This window comes from Hippopotamus amphibius, chromosome 9 (assembly GCF_030028045.1).
Source record: "Hippopotamus amphibius kiboko isolate mHipAmp2 chromosome 9, mHipAmp2.hap2, whole genome shotgun sequence".
In the NCBI taxonomy this organism is placed as follows: domain Eukaryota; kingdom Metazoa; phylum Chordata; class Mammalia; order Artiodactyla; family Hippopotamidae; genus Hippopotamus; species Hippopotamus amphibius.
Window position 1 is genome coordinate 67,445,259 of NC_080194.1, and position 20,379 is coordinate 67,465,637.

General features: G+C 43.1%; 1 pseudogene; it reads right to left on the bottom strand.

The window, feature by feature from the left end:
- Positions 1 to 2,021: 2,021 nt before the first annotated feature.
- On the bottom strand, positions 2,022 to 2,557 carry LOC130829073 (60S ribosomal protein L11-like; annotated as a pseudogene).
- Positions 2,558 to 20,379: the final 17,822 nt, after the last annotated feature.

Below are 20,379 nucleotides of genomic sequence, written 5' to 3' on the forward strand. Positions count from 1 at the left end.
GATAGAACTATAATTATTGTTCCTCCGTAGGGCTCTGTTTGGATTCATTGAGAGCTGATACATGTAAAGGGTTAAGATGAGTGCCTGGCATATGGCTGGGCTTGCTGTTATTTTGAATGTTCTCTGTTAGTTCCTGAGCTTCTCTACTATGCCGGGTCCTGTGCTGGTTGCCTGGGAAGCACGGATGCACACAGAATCTTTATGGAGCTCGCAGGAGACAGGTGTGCATGTCAGGCAGTTAAAATCAAGGTGTGAAGTCCTAGGAGGAGGTACATGCAGGGTTAATGGGAGCAGGAGGAGGGGCAGCAAACTCAGTCTCGATGGGAAGGGGTGGCAGTGAGGAGCTTGGGGAAAGCTCCCTGGCTGAAGTGCTTCTTGAACTGAGTCATTAAAAGATGAGTGAGTTCAACAAGTGAGGGTGGGAGCTGGTGGCTGGTTCATGCAGTCCAGGAGAGGGGACAGAAGGGAAGCCAGCGATAGAAATTCGTGAGCAGGGGGTGACGAACGGTTCAGTGTTGCCAAAGGATATAGTTTGAGTGTGAAGTGCTAAGGGTTTGGGTTGGGGAGGGCCTGGATCTCAGACTTGGTCCTGGCTGCTGAAAGTCACCGAGGGTTTTAAACAGGACGTTGTCTCCAGTGATCAGGCCTGGCGCCCAGAGAGGATTCAGTGTTAATGGATGAATGAATCAAAGCTGTAGGATTTTAGCAAATCAGTGTGGGAGTATCGGTGGGGTTAGGCCTAAGGTGGCTGATGGCATCAGGCCGAGTCGAGGGACTCATTCTTTTTTTTTGGGGGGGGGCTCCTTCACAAGTTTTTACTCTGTTTACAAAGTGGTGGCCTGCAGTAAAAGACAGAGACGTGAATGCACATTGATGTTTTAAGTGAATCAAAAAGTTTATGCTAACACATTTCATGATTCTTTCCTTTAAGCATCTGGATCTGATGGACAAGATTTTATCAGGAATACAAAATGTCATATCTTCATAAAAAGTTATGCATACCAAATAATCAAGGTTTAAAAATACCTACAAAAGCAACTAATAAATTAGAGAACCATGTAACAGCAATGGAAAGGTGGCCCAAGGACAACCGAACTCATTAGTCACAAGTGAGTAAATTATTGAGTTAACTTGTGCTCAAAATGTAAACTATGAACCACTGGCCAAGTACTGTGTCCAGTAGAGAAATGGTGGCTTTTGAACGTCACTGCTTCAAAGTGACCTGAAAGAGTACAGGCAAGACAAGTTCCACTTTCACACCAAAGGGGGAGCAAACTGGTAAGAATAACATTTCTCACAAATGGTGACACAAAATTAGTCCTTTTTGAGCATTATGTGCCTGGTACAAGTTTAAGCATTCTACAAGTATTAAACCATTTAACCCTGAGGGATATAACTGTTATCGCCTGCACAGTACAGATGGGGAAATGGAGGCAGATTTAAGCTAATAAAATGCAGGGGGAGGAATCAAATCCAGGCAGTATCTCAAAAGTCACCCCTTTCTCTACTTATACTCTCATCAACCCTAGATTCTCCTCATTTTAAAGGAAAAGTGTCTAATATTTAGCCCCAAGCACAACACCAAAGCCTCTGATCCTTTCAGACCTCAGTGCTGATAAAACCTCTAGTGAAGCACAGAATCACTGAACAGAGGGGAGCCCTGCACCCCACTTTAATCAAGGCTCTAAATTCATACGCAGCCCCAACCGTACCCTCCCCTCTACCATCAGTTTCCACAGGGCCACTGCACACAGCCTATCAACAGGGATGTGGTGAGCACGGGCAGTGCTGCGAAGCTCCCAGGTTTGGATCTGCCAGGAAACACTGGCATCCAATGGGGGGGTGGGGGGGGAGCGGGTTGGGGGGAATGACAGGGTTGTTACCAGCTATTCCCATCGAAGCTTTAAGCCGCTTGAGGTCCAGGGACTTGATTATGGCCAGGCTCCTTTCACAGAGCTCACGACAGTAATTGTACATTTGACTGAAAAGTTTTTGTTAGCCTTTTGGATAGAAATGGGAATTTATTTGCCAGGAAGGGTGATCCCATCATACTTCTGCTGGAACCAGCACATGGCCTCCTCTTGGCTGATTCTGTGTTTGGCCCCAATGCAGCCTGTCCTGTGTTTCTTGTCTGCGATGCAGAAACCCGGCCTCCCCAGCACCACATAGAAGTCCAGGCCATAGATACCAATGCTGGGGTCATATTTGATCCCCAGATCAATGAGTTCTTGGATCCCTAAGCCAAAGTTTCCAGTATCTGAGAAGTTATTTTTTCTTAACTCATACTCTCGCACCTTTAGACCTCTCTCCAGGATTTCTTCTGCCTTGGCCCTACGGACTGTGCAGTGGATGGCAATCTTTTCATTTCTCCTGATGCCAAAGGATCTGACGGTGTATCTAGCTTTGGAGAACACGGGGGTCTGGGCTGTGAGCTGCTCCAGCACCTTGGTGCCCGGGTCAGCCTGGCTCCACTCTCTCCCATGCAGATGTTGAGGCAGAGCTTGTGGATGTGAAGTTCCCTCATGGGGTTCTCCTTCTTTCCTCGATCCTGTGCCATGACGGGAGACAGGAAGAGCTAGAGACTCATTCAAACAAACAAACGTATAGGTATGTATGTGTATATGTACATGTATGTATATTGTAACCAATGCATGTTCTTAAAAAATGGGCAAGTAGTTGAGAAAGCCATATAGTGAAATGGTAAAAATTCTCCTTCCATTCATCAGTTTCCTAATCCTGATTCTTGGAGGTAACTAGCGCTAAGAGTTTTCTTGGGTTTCTTTCTAGACAAGTGCAGGCAGACCCACTTTCCCAGAAGAAGCAGTGTGGTGCTAAGATGCTAAACTCCAGAACCAGATAAATGGAGTGGCGTGATAACTCTTTATCCCTGTAGCTTTATGAGCTTACCCTAGTTGCATAACCTGCTTGTGCCTCAGTGTTCCTCTGTGTAAAATGGACACCTACCCCACAGGGTTGTTACGAGGATTAAAGGAGTTCATATGTGTAAAGCCCTGTACTCAGAGCACCTGGAATATAATTTGTTATTTTTATAGAGAATCTATTAAAAAATGATATAGGAGGATATTACAATACTGCTTTCTAGTATGCTTCTTCTCACTTACTAAAGAATCTTGCACATCTTTCCACATCAGTAAACATAAATCCACCTCCTTGCTTTGAATGTTGTGTGGCACTGTATGGTGTGGATTTAAATACTATAATTTATCTAACCACTCACAGTTATTTTTTGTTTGTTTCCAGTTTTCCACTTTTACACACAATGCTACAATGGCTATCTTTGTGCAGTTTTTCCAGTATTTCTGTAAGGCAAATTCCTACAAGTCACTTTTCTGGTGTAAGGGAGAGCCCTGTCATAGATGCACTGCTTTCTTCCTTTTCAGTGAAGGCAACTGCCAGCTGCTCTCATCCTGAAGCACATCTCAAGGGACAGATCTGAAATCTGCAGATGTGCCCCAGGCTGGGTCCCTGCCATGGATGAAAGGTCTAATGGAGCAGATGGGAAGCTTTGGGGAGGCGTTAGGCCAGGATGTAAGGAGACCCTCTTACAGGAAAGCAGGGGGTTCTGTTCCTCTTTCCTTCTTTTCCTGTGCTCATCTGCTCCTGACATTCAGAGTTAGGGGAGATTTTGAGGGTGGACGTCGGTGGCCCTAGCTCTGGCCCAGTGATGCAGAGAGTAAGCGTGTGCAGGACCCAGCCCTCCTGTGACTCCCTTGCTCTCTGGGGATGTGGCTCTGAGAGCTCGGAGAACAGCTGGGCCCCTGGCACCAGGTGGAACCCTCTGGTCTGGCTGTAACATAGGAACTCACAGATTTTCACAGAATCACTGATATCTAGAAAAGCGTCCAACACCAGCCACTCCAATAGGGGCCAGATCTGCCACCACATTCAGGCCACTGCCTCCCTTAGCCCCAAACCTTCTGGGGCATGTTTCCACTGGTGCTAGAAGCTCCAGCACTCCCAGCCCATCAAGGATAGACTCGGGACCTACCCATCTGCATCAGGAGGCATAGTCCAGTCCTGTGGAAGCAGAAGAGCCATGTGAGGAAAACCTAAGAGCTTTGGTTTCAAGGGCCTTGGTGTGACCAAGAGCCCTCTTCCCTGAGCTGACACTGGAGGTGGGCATCTCCCACTCTTGAAGAATCCTGGTGACTGAGGCAGGGACCACAAGGGCAAGTTGAGCAGTGGGCAAGAACAGTCTGAGGAATTTTCCAGAACTAGCCTTCATCAGTGACTCGGAGCTGTGGTGAATGAAAAACAGCTGTAGGAGCTGGCAGGTATAATTTTCAGTTCTCTTTTTGCATGAAATTGTGAGCTGGGCTGACAGCCATCCTTCTAACTGAGAAGCCCTTGGACTTTTAGAAAATTGGGGCAGGCAGGAAGGAGGTTCTGGACCTTCACATGAGAGCATATGAGTATAAAACCAAAAAAGATGCTGATATTTACACCTTGAGTTGAGGGAGTAGACTTTCCCAAACTGTTCTTCTAAACACTTGGACTGATTTATACTCCCACAGTGGATGAAAGTTCCTATTTCTCTTCATCTTTGACAATGGTATTATTAAACTTTAAATATTTTGCCAAACTGATAGGGATATGAAGTGGTATCCCAAAGTTGATTTAATTTGTATTTTCTTAATTATGAGTGTAATTGAGCATATTAAAGTCTACTTATTGGACATTAGCACTTCTACTGGGTTGTGTGTTTCCTTATTGATTTGTAAAATCTCATTTTATAGTAAGAAAATTGGCCCTTTATCTAGCAAATGAATGTCCAATATTCTCCAAAGTTTTTTGTGTTCTTTTAACTTTGTCTCCTTGTGCAGAAGTACAAACATTTTATGTAGTCAAATTTATCCCTCTCTTCTTTAGAGCTTCCACTCCAAGATCAGAAAATGATTTCTGTTACTCCTATGATTTTATTTCTTTAATTTTTTACATTTAAAAGTTTTCCCTGGAATTTATTTTAATGTAGGAAGTAATATAGGACTCTAGCTTTATTTGCTTTTCTAAAATGGCTGGCCGGTTATCCAGATGCTATTTATTGGCTAATCCTTCTTTTCCTTGCTGATTTGAAATGTCCCCTCTTTCATACATCAAAGGTTCTCACTCTCTCTACTTAGAAGATCTGGATTTTGTACCCAGCTCTGTCGCTAACTGTGATCTTTGCAAAGCCCCATCCTAAGGGCCTTACTCTTATGTAGAATGAAAGGTTGGGAGAGATGATGTTTAAATTCCCATCTAATCCTTTTTTTTCTAGATGTGATACTTTTTTTTTTTTTTTTTGGGCTGCGTTGGGTCTTCATTGCTGCGCACAGGCTTTCTCTAATTGTGGAGAAGGGAGGCTACTCTTCCTTGTGGTGCGCGGGCTTCTCATTGTGGAGCACAGGCTCTAGGTGTGCAGGCTTCAGTAGTTGTGGTGCATGGGCTCAGTAGTTGTGGCCTGTGGTTTCTAGGGTGCACGGGCTTCAGTAGTCGTGATGCACAGTCTCAGTAGTTGTGGCACATGGGCTTAGTTACAGGCTTAGGTGCTCCACAGCAGGTGGGATCTTCCCAGACCAGGGATTAAACCTGTGTCCCTTACACTGGCAGGTGGATTCTTAACCACTGTGCCACCAGGGAAATCCCTCCCATCTAGTTTTAATGCTGCAAGTTGATGCCACAATTCCATTGTGATATCAGGTCCTCCTCCCTCTTGGGTCTTTTTCAACCTGTTGTGGGGACAGGCTCACCTAGAATCCAGTGCCTGGTGTCTGCTTCCAGGGCTGTGCTGCATCACTTTTACTGTAACCTTTTTCTTCATGAAATAATTATGTTTGAAACTTTGAAAGCTTAAGCTGTCTGTTACATAAATCCTTGTGTGGCCTCTCACAATGAGGCAGAAGGGAATAAAAGAGTCTTAATAAGTGGTTCTAATTTGAGTCTCTGGGACCTTTGAGGGGACAGAGGGTTATGAAGACAGTGATGGGAAGATGTTATTCGAACACTTGCAAAGTTTTATGAATATTGGGGCCCACAGACTGATTTGGACATGAACCTTGCTTGCTTTTGGTAAAGAGCCTGTCTACACAGTGAGGTCACATTATACTGGTTTGGAGGAAGTGAACAGATATTTACTGAGTTTCAGGTGTTCTACATATAGTAATTGATTTAATTCTTCTCCAGCCTTGCCAGAACAGCACAATTATCTTCATTTTGAAGATGTGGAAGCGAAGCAGTGCCTTGCCCTAGGCTACTCGCTGGTCAGTTAGTTTTGAACTGGAGGATTTCAACTCAGGTCCACACAAAAAGCTTTTGTCCTATACGTCCCACACTACAATTCCCAAGTGGGAAAGATCTGCTTGGTAGTTAAGTATGTTCTTGATTAGTTAAGAAGGTGGGCAATGTATCTATTTCCCTCCATAGACCATCCTGTACAGAGCTATAAAAATTGTCCCTGGTGGAACCCTTGGGCTCCAGATCCTGATGGCTTTGACCCTGGGATTAAAAGTAGATGTGGTGGCACAGAATTCCCACCAGGTGGCGCTATGAGTTCAGCAATGGAGAGCTTTCCAGCAGCGTCCAACTAGAGCCCACAGGTGCCTCTGGGGGCTTGGGTGCAGGCAGAATCAGCATCCCCCAGCAGACAGGATTTTCTGTTATGTTTATTCTGAACTACCAGGTGGGGCAGAGCAGTGTTGGCTCTCTTTTGGGTTAAAGAAGGGAACACTGGGGGATCCCTCTCCCCTTTATAACCTGGATCTGGTACAGGGTCTTTCTTCTTGGCGATTAGGATGGGGCTCCTGTGCTGTTGGGTGGTTGCATGCCTAGTTGTAACAGGTGATAGATTTCAGGTGGGGTGGAGATCTTTCTGCCATTGCTTTTGCTGTGGTGCAGGCAGGAGCATTTACTAACTGCGGAATGGAAGGTCCTGCTGCAAAGGCAGGAAGTAAATGACAAGCCACGAGACCCTGGAGTGCTAGGGCAGAGACAGCAAGGAGGAAGCAGCATAGGGAAAGGTGACCATTATTTACTGAATGGCTACTCTATGCCAGGCACGGAGAGGGGAGATTTCCCCACGTTGTCTTAGTTAGTCCTCACAATAATCCTGTGACTTAGCTACTATTATTGTCCCCATTTTATGAAGAAACTAAGCCTTGGAGAGATGAAGTCACTTGCCCAAAGTCACAAAGCAGGTCAGCTTTGCAGCCAGGATTCTGTCCCCCTAGAATGTGTTCCAAGGGCCAGATCCCCAAAACCTGGGAAGAAGAGTACAGACAAGAGCTTTAAAACTGTCATATAGTAGTGCAGCCAGCACCAAACTCTCTCTTACTTTCTCAAAACTTTGGTTCCTGTAAATGTTCAAGAGACAATTTAAAACAGAAAAGGTGGGGGGAGCATACAGTGTTACCACTATGTTACAGGTGAGGAAACAGAGAGGCTACACACTTGCTCTAGGTTACAGCCAAAAGTAAGTGGCATGGCTGGGATTCAAATAAAGATCTACATGACTCAGCATCTGTTCTTTTAAAAAGGCAAATATAATTGGAATGTAAGAACTCATGCACTCATTCAGTCACTCAGTAAACACTGACCAGGCAGCATGTAAGCACCAGGCACGGTAGCAGCTGCTTTCACTTTAAATTAGTCCTGTTAAATATTCTTTAGTCTTCCAGGTTCATCCTTTGTATCATCCATCCTGGTAGAGTGTCCTGCCATCCTAGGCAGTCAATAAGGGCTTATTGAATGCAATGGAATGAAGTGAGATTGAACTGATTAAATGAAGCTGGAGCGCTTGACGTGGTCCATATCTTTGGACTTTCCAAGCCTTGTGGAACCAAATTATCAAAACTATTCAATTTGATTCAATGTGGCCAGCAGTTGTTGAGTGCCAGGCATTTTATTCCTTTATTATTTAGCTAATTTTGGCCGTACCACTCGGCCTGTTGCTAAAATTAGCTTGTGCACTGAAATATAAAGCTGCACTAAAATCCAAAGCAAGGGCAGGAGCACATGAAGCTCATACTGGAGGTTGGTGCAAGAGGGGAAACTGAAACTGTAGGCTATGGAAAGGTAGTGTTATGCTTAGTACTGAGTTGTGTTTGAACTTTGGTTACTGTGTTAACGAGCTCTGTGAGCTCGGGCAGGTGATGTACCTTTCCGAATATCAGTTTTCTCCTTTGCAGGATGCAATCTTCATCTCACAGGATCATCTCCGATCTCAGCTCCTTGAGGACACAGTCAGTGCTGACTGTTATGTTTTCAGTCCCCAGCAGAGGGCCTGGCACCTAGTTTGTTCTCAATAAATATTGAAAGAAGGAATACTGTTCTTCAAAGTAGGTAAGGCAAATTTAATTATTCCAGTTTTATGGGTGGGGAAACAGATCTGGGGGGTTTGTTGAATGAGAGAATTAAGTTGAGATTTCTTCAAGGTCTTTCATCTAAAAGTGGTGGAAGCCAGTTTTTCAAAATTGTGGTCTTGTAATGTGCTGGGTCTGAGCTTTTCTACCTGTGAAGATGACCTTCTAAGGGACCTCTGAAGTTCTTCGTAACTCAAATAGCCTATGAGTTTAGGTCAGTCACTCTGGTAACTGGAGGAGAATATGATCCAAGATCATAAACAATGACCAGGATTAGGATAGATATTTGCAAAGCTGCATTCATTCCTTCCTTCCTTCACTCATTCACTTATGCAGCAGTTATTCTTTGAGCACTTGCTCTGTGCCAGATGCCATGTTATATTGAGGGTAAAGGTGAATACAAAGATGAGACAGTCCCTGCCTCCACCGAGCTTACAGCTGAGTGCAGAGTAAAGCGAGCAGCAGTTACAAGCAGGCCGTTGGTGCCAGAACAGGGGAGGTAGAGGGTGTGGTGAGAGGAAGAGGGACAGGAAGGAAGGGGTCAGAGACGTCTTCCTAGGACATGTGTTATGGGGTAAGGTGAGCACTTAATTTATATGGGTAGAAGCCAGCCAGGAGAAGCGTCGGAACAAAACGGCTCTGTCGTTGCGGGGTGGGCCAGGCAGCTGTCTCCTGTGCTGCACTCTTCTCTCCTTACCTGGAAGGAGAAAGAGGGACAAGCAGTCTCTGAGGTAGTCTGGAAACACGGGCTTTCTCTTCTAGGGAAGGAGGTCAGTACGTGTTTATTTGGACACATTATCTCATGTTGACATTCATGTTGATACAGGCCTATCTCTGATGACTTCTGTTTCCAGGTTGGTGGCTTTGGTGTGTTGGTTTGGGTTCCCCAGAATCAGACCTTGAACCAAGGATTTGTATGCAATTAGTTTACTGGAAGGTGCAAGTAACAGGAAGGGGAAGCATTGCGGGAAAAGAAGTCAACTACTAAAGGGTATGTTATTAAGCCTGCTATCATAGTGGCAATTGTTGCTTAATTCCATGGAGAAACTCTGAAAAGTATTATAAAACACGCGTCTCAGAATTCTCGCAGTCAATGGCAGAAGGAGCTGGGGTATCTCCTGGTTAAAGGCTGCCTACCCTCTCCTCTCTGGGGTGTGCATGTCTGCAATGCCAGGTACTTCCAGCCTGTGCTCTGGGCAGACAGGATGGGTTCTGTTAGCCTGAGCTAGCTCGGAGATAAAGAGGCGCTGACGTGAATGTAAGAGTGAGGAGACTTGAGGGCTTGCAGGGGGAGCACTGACAACATCTCCTACACTTGAGGCCTTAGCATCACATGATGCTGTAACACCCTGTACCAGCATGTTGCTGATGGTGCTAACAGATGTCATTGAAGCTGTTTGGTGGACAGATTGCTTCTAGTTCCTGTTTATAGTCCTTTAGACGGTAAAAAGATGGATAAATTTAGGACAGAGAGCATGGTCTTGGTGACTTATCTGTAGAGTTCCCAGCTTATTCCAAATTTCATAGAAATTCATCTATGAGTCCCCTGCCTTTGGGCTCCACAAACTAGACACATCTATAATACCAACACCTGATCCCATCTAGTGGCATGACTCTCCAGTAACAGGGAGAGACTGGACCATAGAACTCTTCTCTCTTGATCTAAAAGGACCCATAACCTAACAGTCATACATCTCTGGTTATACGTATGGACCACCTAACCTGTGCTGGATACTGTGAAAATGTGAGATATGACTCCTTGTTCTCCAGGAGCTGATAGGTTAGGTTTGAATTCATGATACACACATAAGAGGTAGTTCACCATGCAAGACTAAGTACTGAATCTTCCAAAATGGTTACACAGATACCAACAACAGTAATTTTCCTAAAGGGACGAATCAGTGTGGGCTTAATGGGTGGGGATGAGGAAAGGAGACGGGCTTGAGCTGGACTTTGAAGGATAAGGTAGGGTTTACAGAGGCAGAAGGGAAGGTGAAAAGACTTCCAGTTGGAGAAGTCACTACAGGAAGAGGTGAGAATGAGTAGGGCAAGCTCAGAGGACACTGACCACTCTGGAGGAGAAGGTCCACATTGAAGAAGAGCGAGAGAGTGAAGAAGTATGTGAATATAGCTTATGAAAGGCCTTCCAATGCAGCTCTCATCCTGTAAGCGAATGGTTTTCAAAGCCTTTCTCATGAAGTGTCCTACATACCCTCACAGACCATTGCTAAGGAGGAGGAGGATGGGGAGATAGTGGGGAAAGGTCCCAGGCCTCTCCAACCGCATTAACCAGTGTAGTGCTACGTTATTTCTTTTGCATTTTGTGTTTCTGAATGAAAACTCATTTACCAAAGATTTCTGTGAGTAAAAAAAAATAAGATAAAAAATCATGGTAGTAGTGGTGGGGGAGCCATTAAAGTTTTAAGGCAATGGATGAGATGTTTAATTAAGTTCATAAATCATTATTGGGTGCTTGCATTACCGTATGCCGGGGAGCGGGCCATGTGCAGATGAGTAAGGCAGTGACATAAGGAATGGTGCGCAATGGCTGTGCGCGGGGCAGGTTGTGGGGAAGGCTACCTGCAAGCTTGGAGACAGGTGAGTATCAGGTTTCAGTCATCCTGACAGGAAGTGATAACTTCTGGAACAAACACTATCAAGCAGCAATTTTAACTCTTTCTTCCTCACCTTCTGGGCTTCTATATTTATTTACCTTGTGTTAAACCTCCCTTTCCTAGCTACACCCTGAGCCAAAGATTTCCTTTGTTCTTCCGAAGTGCCTTTGACACTACAGGTTAGGGGATCCAGCTGTGTGCTTCTGTGTCTACAAGGAGCAGCGAATAAGTGCAGTGGCCAAGAGTGAGGGAATAGAAGGTTTGAGAGTCATGATGACCTGCAGTGCTCTTGCCAGGTGATTTAGACATTCAGGGTCAATTAGAGAAAAAAAAAAACAAACAAACCCCCACCGGTGGGCCGAACAGTAGATGCTTGTGAGCTGGCGCTCTGTATTCGTGCTCAGTTGTTGAGATCTGTGCCTGAGTAGCACATGGCTTTTCTCTGTGTTTGGATACACCTGCAATTTTCTGCCTCTGTCTTGACTGCTCTCCTCTGTCAGCTCTGTGTCCTGCCTGCTGCCTGTGTGGTAGGTAAAGGCAGAATCTTAGAAGCCCACTCCTTTGGCAGGAACAACGGTGTGCAAAGGGACGCGCACATACTCACACCATATTGGGCAAATAGAAACAAGATGTTATTAGGGAAAAATTTACAAGCAGAGCTGTACTCTCATTACCCCACAGGGAGATGTGCTCAGACAGGGTTCCGCAACTAGAGTTCTAGTAGGGAGGGGTCCTATCTCCACCTCCAAAGTGCTCTATGTGCTTGCAGACTGTGGAGCCAGGAGACATCACACTGCTGTTAGGATAGACGGTCCTTAGTCAACAGCATGGCTAACCATCCTGATTTGCCTGTCCAGATTTTAGCACTCAATTCCTGCATCCCATGAAAGCCCTTAGTCTCATGTGAACTGGAATGGCTGAGCAACTGGCCTTGTTAGAAACCAGAAGCCTTCAGAAGAGTTCAGGAACTGGTTACAGTGTGGCTTTTTTTTGTTTTTGTTTTTGTTTTTCTTTTGGCTAGATAACCCACACCTTCTGAGCCAGAGCTCTAGTAAGTTACTAAATGGGGAAAGGAAGTCAACCTCCAAGTCATCAGGATTTGTCTTTCCTTATTCTATCCCCTGCCCTTGGGGACTTATGACATTCTCTCTATTGAGTCCAGCTGATTCTATGGCAATGCTTAGGAGTGTTTTGCCCATAAGGCTTCCTGTAGCCGGGTTTGACGAAGGAGTTACATATTCAACATCGTGATGAGTTTGCACTCCAAGCCAGTGTCTGGAATTCTCAGGAAAAGCTCTTTGTGGCTCTTTGACCACATCCATAACAAGAATGCAGGAAGTTATTCACCCTCTGGATTACTAATAGAGGTAGGTCTATTATTACTCTTTGAGAAAGTACCAGACTCTATCCCTTTACTCCAGAGTACAGGAGCAAATTCAAGGCCATCGTCCATTTGCCCAGTGTTTGGAGACGGCTGCCCATACCAAACTATCCAGCCTTCTCTGAGTCAAAGCCTAGAGAGCCCCCTGATGCCCTTGGATGTGGCATAACCATTTAAGAAGAGTAAGTTTTCCTAGATGGACTATGCCTCTTTGTTCTCCAGTTCCACTGCTTTTGGAAAATCTCCTTGATGGAGTATGTATATACAATTCCACTGAGTACCCAGTTCAGGACAGAAAAGCTTTCCTTATTATTCTTAGTGAACCCACGCAAATCATCTTGTAGTAGTTTATAGGAAAGGTCTTCCACAGCAGGCCATTCAACTCATTCAACAAAGCATTGGCAATACTTCATGCAAATGAATCATTCAAACCTGTAAAGATTTCTCTGGCTTGGAGACTTATGAGAGCAACCCTGGAATCAGTCTAATTGTACTTTTGTGCACTAACGTGCTTGCTTCTGCTGCTGTTTTCCTCAGCCCCTTGTTAGATATGCCACATAATAGCTATTTCATATCTAGAGGGGCTGACTGCTATGGCTCTAACACAATCATAAAGGGGGCCTGTTGGCTTCCCCTTCCAGATGCACTTTCCCTGTTAGCTGCATCAGATTTCCATAGGGGGGTAGGATGCCCTGACTCTCTGTCTCCAGGATAATCTATTATTACTGCTCCTCCTGATGGCCCCAAAAGACTTCCAAGTTAGTAAAAAGCTCGTGTTTTGAGTGTTATCTTCTTTAGATGCCCTTTCACTGCAGATTCACTGCTCTGCATCTTCCATGTCTGAATGTACCTTTCCCAACCATTTAGTCAGTGACCATCTCAGTTGGTTGGTGACTTGCTACTGTCGCCAGCAGTGAGGTTTGCTGATGACAGGAGTCAGGTAGAATTCTTTCTCCACTTCCAAAGTCCCATAACAGTGGAATGAAAGAAGCCACACTGGATGCCGCTTTGTGCATGGTATACGGTCACCCACACCACTAGTGACACATGGAATTGACTATGAAAAGTTAACTGAGGATGACCTATAAGCAGAGGAGTAGCAGAGTGCACAGGCTGCCCTGAACCAGTACAGTGATACGGTGAGGTGAGGGTGGCCTAAAGAGCTGGATGGTGCAGTGGAAAGCACTCTGGTAGAAGGATGTTTTTAACTGTCTAACACATTTGTAGGGAAGGCCAGCAAGGAGTTGGGTGCAAGGGACTTGGTTTTCCATGTAACAAAGAGATTTTGGTCCAGGAAGTAACTGTGAGGAGCCTCCTGAGTTCAGCTGGGCTGTTAGTGAACCAACCTTGCTTTCAGTGGAACCCTTACTTCAAGTGTTTAGTTGAACTAATTCAATGCGAAGACCTCAGGAAATGGGAGGGAAATGGATGTCCCTGGCCATTGGATAGCAAAGGCTTGTCCTTCAAAAAGCCATGTCTAAGTTCTGGTTCAGCAGTCTTTAATTTTCCCCTCTGAGCGACAGCTTCCAGTATGTCCATATCGAAAATCCTCCCTGATTCCTGTAGCTCTGGGGCTCAGCTCTTCATCTATTTCACACTCACTGTCTTAGGCTGACAAAAAGGATTTAAAATTAGAAGACATGGTTTTCAGTACACGCTTGGCCATTTGCTGATCGCATGGTCTTGGAGAAGGCATCCATCTTCTGAATCTGTTTTCTCATCAGTAAATTATCTAACTCATGGGATTTCTCTAAGAGGCAAATAAAACAACAGATGTCAATGCTCTTTTCAGATTCCAAGGCGCTCTACAAGAATTTGCTATGATTATTATTGCTACCTGAAAAATTCTAGGGAACTTATGGTACATAATGGCACTGTTCCCCTCGCCCTGGAGCAGCTGTTCTGGTTCTGTTTATAGCACATGGGTGAACAGTTTACTCCAAGGGAATAGCTTACTCATTACAGGATTGTGACTGCTGCAAATAGCACAGGGTGCCTCCCACCTAATGTAGAACACAGCCTATGCCATCCCAAGAGCCAGTCAGATGCCAGATGCCACACTATGTGTGCAATAGAGAGTAGCCAGGCCTGCTGTTTTATAGAAATGTAATGGCAGGTATCTAATGTGATTAAGGCTCGGGCAAACAACCCTAATTCAATGACATATTGTTTTGAATCCCACTATAGACATTCTTGGACAGAAAACTCCATTTTTCACCTGATTGCCCATATGAATTTTCCTAAATTTGGTTGAGCCTTTGATTTGCTCTTCATTTTAAGCAGTCTGGTATAGTGGCGTGAACATATGCTTTAGACATAGACTTGGGTTCAACTCTACTTTTTAAAAACTGAATGGCCTTTGGTGAGTTACTGTAACTCTCTGAGCCTTGGTTTTCTCACCTGTAAAGTGGGGATTATAATATTTATCTCTGTAGGGCTTTTGTGAGGAGTAAGATAATGTATGCAAAGTCTAGTATCAGCTGAGCTGTACATAAATGTCAACCGCCCAACAAATGACAGTGAGCCATCTGCATCCCACCTGACCCCTACTTAGGGTTGTTGCTAAGTATTTTTTTTTAATAAATTTATTTATTTATTTATATATTGGCTGTGTTGGGTCTTTGTTGCTGCATGCTGGCTTTCTCTAGTTGCAGTGAGCGGGGGCTACTCTTAGTTGTGGTGTGCTGGCTTTTTATTGCAGTAGCTTCTCTTGTTGCAAAGCACAGGCTCTAGGTGCACAGGCTTCAGTAGTTGTGGCATATGGGCTCAGTAGTTGTGGCTTGCAGGCTCTAGAGCACAGGCTCAGTAGTTGTGGCTCAAGGGCTTAGTTGCTCTGCTGCATATGGGATCTTCCCAGACCAGGGATTGAACCTGTGTCCCCTGCGTTGTCAGGCAGATTCTTAAGCACTGTGCCACCCGGGAAGTCCTGCTAAGTATTTTCCAGTGTGTTTCAAGCTGAACTATGTCTACAAAATAGCTGGGAATCTTGTTAAGATGCAGGTTCAAAATCAGTACGTCTAGAGTGTGATTTGGGATTCTGCATTTCTAACATCTCCCAGGTGATGCTGCTACCATTCAAGGGCCAGTTTTGAGTAGTGATGCTTTGTAACCATAGCAAGCACATCTAACCTAGGCAACCAGTAGAGTCCACCCACCTGTCCTCTACTGCCCTTGCTTAACTCAGAAGTTCTTAAGCACCATTTAATCAACTGGTGTCTGTATGATTGTAGAAGAATCAACTGTAAAAATACAGATTCCTGGATCTATCCCAGGAGATTCTATTTCTGTAGGTGAGGGGATGGGGCTTGAAATCTGTATTCTTAAACTACATCCTATGTGATCCTAATGGGACCCAGCCATATAAGTACTGCTGCTAGTTGTTGGGCCAGCATGTTGAGATCCATTAGTTATTGTGATTGAAACTGAACATGATTCATATGTAATCCTGAGTGCTACATTGTGAAACTGGGCACCATAGAGGCTCACCGACAAAAGGATAAACAGGAGTGAGTCAAGTCTCTTTGGGCACTTGATTCACATCATAACCAATATCAGAAACCTGTCTCCCTTTACCACTGTTATCAATAAAATATATCCACACATTTATAGGGTTCTGGTCACATGGCCACTTATGGCAAAACTTGGGTGCTCTTGGCTTTCTCTTTGGAAAGCATCAAAATGCAGGGTTTAAATGCTCAGACTTTGGAGTCAGATGGATCAGGGCTTATATCCTGGCTCTATGGCTGAAAAGTTGTGTGACTGTGGACCAGTCACTTAGCTGTATAAGAAACAGCTGTTTTATCTGTAAAATACAAATAACATTACCTATATCATAGATTTATGATGAGGATTATTAGGCCCAACAATTCCATTCTTAGTTTTTCCCACATCAGATCGTAGCAATTTGATCCTTTCAGCTTCTCAGGTTAGAAGCCATAAGATCATCCTTGACTCCTTTCTTTCTCTTACATCCTACATTCAACCCATCAGCAAATTGTTAGCTTCACTTTCAAAGTAAACAGAATCCAACCACTTCTCACCAACTCCTTTACTACTCTCCTGGTTCATTCTACCATCGCTATTTTTGTGAAAACGTCCTAACTGGTTTCTCTGGTTCTGCTCTTGCTCCACCACGGTTTATTCTCAGTGTATTAACCAGAGTGATTGTGCTAAAATGTAAGTAGATCATGTTACTCCTCTGATCAAACCCTCCAATGGCTGACCGCTTTTCTCCGAATAAAAGCCGAAGTCCTTACCATGGTCTTCTACAAGGTCCTGTATGATCAGACTCCCTGTTACCTCTCTGACCTCATTTCTGATTACTTTCTCTCCTCCACATTCTATTCCAGCCATGGAAGACTTCTTAACTGGGCGGCGGGGTGGGGGTGGGGATGTGTTTATGTGTGCAGTTTGGTGCAATCGTGTCTGAGAGCATGAAAGGTATGAAGTATGAGAAAACCATATTTGCTGATTTCCATCCAATAAAAGGATGCCCCACACCAAGGCTATCTTTTTGGTCATCTTTTTCTAAACTCTCATTCTGAGGCATTGAAAGGCATATACTTTTTTTTTTTTGAAGAACCGTAAACTTACAGGTCTTTGATAAATATTTTAAAATAAAAGAACAAACACTTTTCTTTAGGGATTAATGTCCAGGGCAGGTTAGCTTCTATGCATAATCTAAAGTCTTGATTTATAAAACAAAAATCTAGCATCCACCAAGAGGGACATATTTTCCATTTTGAAATGTATATTTGGAATTTTAATTTATATATAGGTTATTTTTATATGTGGCACTGTCTATCATGGAAACTGTATATAAACTTAAATGTATTATCTTGTGGTATGTCTAATTGCCCTGCATCTAAATGGTTTGTACGTAGCAGAGTTTCAGAGATTTCCTAATCTCACTTCTTATATTCTACCAGGGTGAGTCAAAAATTATCCACACTGGCTATAGAATTTATTTTAATTAACTTTTGGAAAAGACAAATACATCCTTTTTCGACATAATTTCCTTGCTTTTCAAAGCAATTTTTCCATCTGTCAACAAGGTTTTGTATTCCTTCATTAAAAAATGTTTTAGGCTGAGCTTTGAGCCATGAATGCACCGCTGTCTTCACTTCTTCATCATAAGTGAAACTTCGTCCTCGTAGGGGTGTTTTCAGGAGACCAGATAGGTGAAAATCCGATGGAGCAAGATCGGGACTATAGGGAGGATGCTTTAACACCTCAAAATGAAGTTTTTGCAGAGTGTCCACAGTGTGAGCAGAAGTGTGTGGACGTGAACACCCTCAGACCACAAAAAGTGAATCACTGCACACTGCTCTTCTTTCGTGCAAATCACAAGTGGGGCATCTATTTTTGCTCGCACCTCAGTTACAAATGAACCGATGTAACATGTTCACACCTGAACAGCAGTGACTGGGGAGACAGTAGCCTTGAACAGAAAGCACTGATAAGACAGCGCGGCCAACAGAAGTTTTAGTATAACTGGAGTGCGGATAATTTTTGACTCACCCTCATATTATCTCTCTTACTAAATGGGTTGTTGCCTTGATGTGGGGATAGTAAGTAGAGAGGTTTAACTTACATACATAGCATTAATAGTCTGGAAGTCCCCTTAAGTTTTTTTTTTCACTTTAAAAAATATATTTATTAAAAAAAATTTTTTCGGAGTCCAGTTGATTTACAGTGTTGTGTTAGTTTCAGGTGTATAGCGAAGTGAATCAGTTATACATATACATATATTCATTCTTTTTTAGATTCTTTTCCCGTATAGGCCATTACAGAGTATTGGGTAGAGTTCCCTGTGCTACATAGTAACTCCTTATTAGTTATCTATTTTATATATAGTAGTGTGTATATGTCAATCCCAATCTTCTGGTTTATCTCCCCTCCTTATCCCCTGGAAACCATGTTTGTTTTCTACATCTGTACTCTATTTCTGTTGTGTAGATGAGTTCATTTGTACCCTTTTTTAAGATTCCGCTTATAAGAGATATCATATGGTATTTATCTTTCTGTGTCTGACTTACTTCACTCAGTATGACAATCTCTAGGTCCATCCATGTTGCTGCAAATGGCATTATTTCATTCTTTTTTATGGCTGAGTAGTATTCCATTGTATATATGTACCACATCTTCTTTATCCATTCTTCTGTCGATGGATATTTAAGTTGCTTCCGTATATTGGCTATTGTAAATAGTGCTGCAAGGAATATTGGGGTGCATGTATCTTTTTGAATTATGGTTTTCTCTAGGTATATGCCCAGGAGTGGAATTTCTGGATCATATGGTAGCTCTATAGTTTTTTAAGGAACCTCCATACCATTCTCCAAAGTGGCTATACCAGTTTACACTCCCACCAGCAGTGTAGAAGGGTTCTGGCCCTTTAATTTTTGACAAACATGTCAATCAAGCTGCAGCCTTTGTTTCCTGGTGCTAGAATACCCTCTGCCTGAGGTGCTCTTCTCTCTGGTAACTGCATGACCAACTGCTTCTGCTTCAAGTCTGTTCAAATGTCACAGTGATGCCCACCCCAGGCCACCCTATTTAAAATCTCCTCTGCCGCTATCCCTGTACTCAGGACCTCTTTTACACAATTTTGTTTTTATTTTTTCTCATCGTCTTCTAACACACCATATAATTTACTTTCTATGTTTGCTATTCATTATTTGTCTTGCCGCACAGGAATGTCCATTCCATAATGGCAGGGAATCATCTTCTCTGTTGTATTCTCTGTACTTAGCGTGTATCAGTATCTGTTACACTGTGGATGCTTGATACATAGTTTTAAAATAAATGAGTAATACATGTAAAGTTCTGATCCTAGGGCCTGTCATGAAGACAGCATTGAGTAAATGGTAGTTTTTATTATTTGTGTAACACCTGAAAAACGGTTGCTGCCTTGGGTGCCCCACCTACGGCTTTGCATGGCAAGTGTTTGCCCATCAGAGAATCTATGTCTTTCCGTAGCCCTGCAAGGTGAGTGGGGCTGGGATTCTGACTCTTGTTCTGTCAGAGATGAGCAACTAGGCACCGAGGGGCTAAATGATTCATATAACTAGTGTGTTATAGAACCAGGCACAATAGAGTTCAGGTCTCTCAATTCTGAGCCCTGTGCTCCTTCTTTGCTGCCATGAAAATTAGAAGAGATGACTTCTAACGCCAAATTCTTACCTTTCCTGAGCCCGGATTATGTGTTAATCAAACACCCAAAGTGCTGATGTGCACAGGTGCCAAGATAATGTCAATAGTCTGACATGAGCCTCATTTATCTACATTATCTTGAAACAAAGATCTGTGAATTTGGGTGACATTGAATTGAATGACAAAGATCAATTATAAGAACTTTCACACAGTGGATTAAAAAATCACTGACTCCCCAAAGAGATGGTAAATGTCTTGTCTTTAACTGTTATTTGGCTAAAAGAAAGTCAGTTTGGAATAATGCTAAGCTCTGCTTGAAATAAGCTATATTGTAAGAAATGGATTGGAAATTGAAAAATGAAGAATAAAAACATCTGTAATCATGTCAACCTTACAAATTAATAGTTGTCATTTTAATGTTCTTTTTTTCTGCTCTTTGCTTATATGCATGTTATTTTTACATGGCATAGCAATTTTTTTTCTTAAATTTAATATACGCTAAACTTTTTAGTTTATCTAGTGTTTAGAAATATTATATTTAACAGTTACATAAAATACCATCTGTTTGGTGTACCACAGTTCATGTAACAGTTATCCTATGGTTGAATTTGTAGATTATTTTCAATCTTTCAGGGTTTATATGGCATTTCAATGAATGTTTTTCATATACAACTTTTCTTTTAGGGATTTTTCCCTCCTTAATATCAATTCCCAAGAGTGTTTCTATTGGATTAAAATTTTTTTATGACGCAATAAATCTGCTTCCTTTTTTTGCTCCTGTTTATGGCTTGGGATGGTTTCATCAAATAGCTAATATATATTTTATAGACAGAAAATTAGAAAACCATAGATCATTATCCCTTGCTTGTCAATT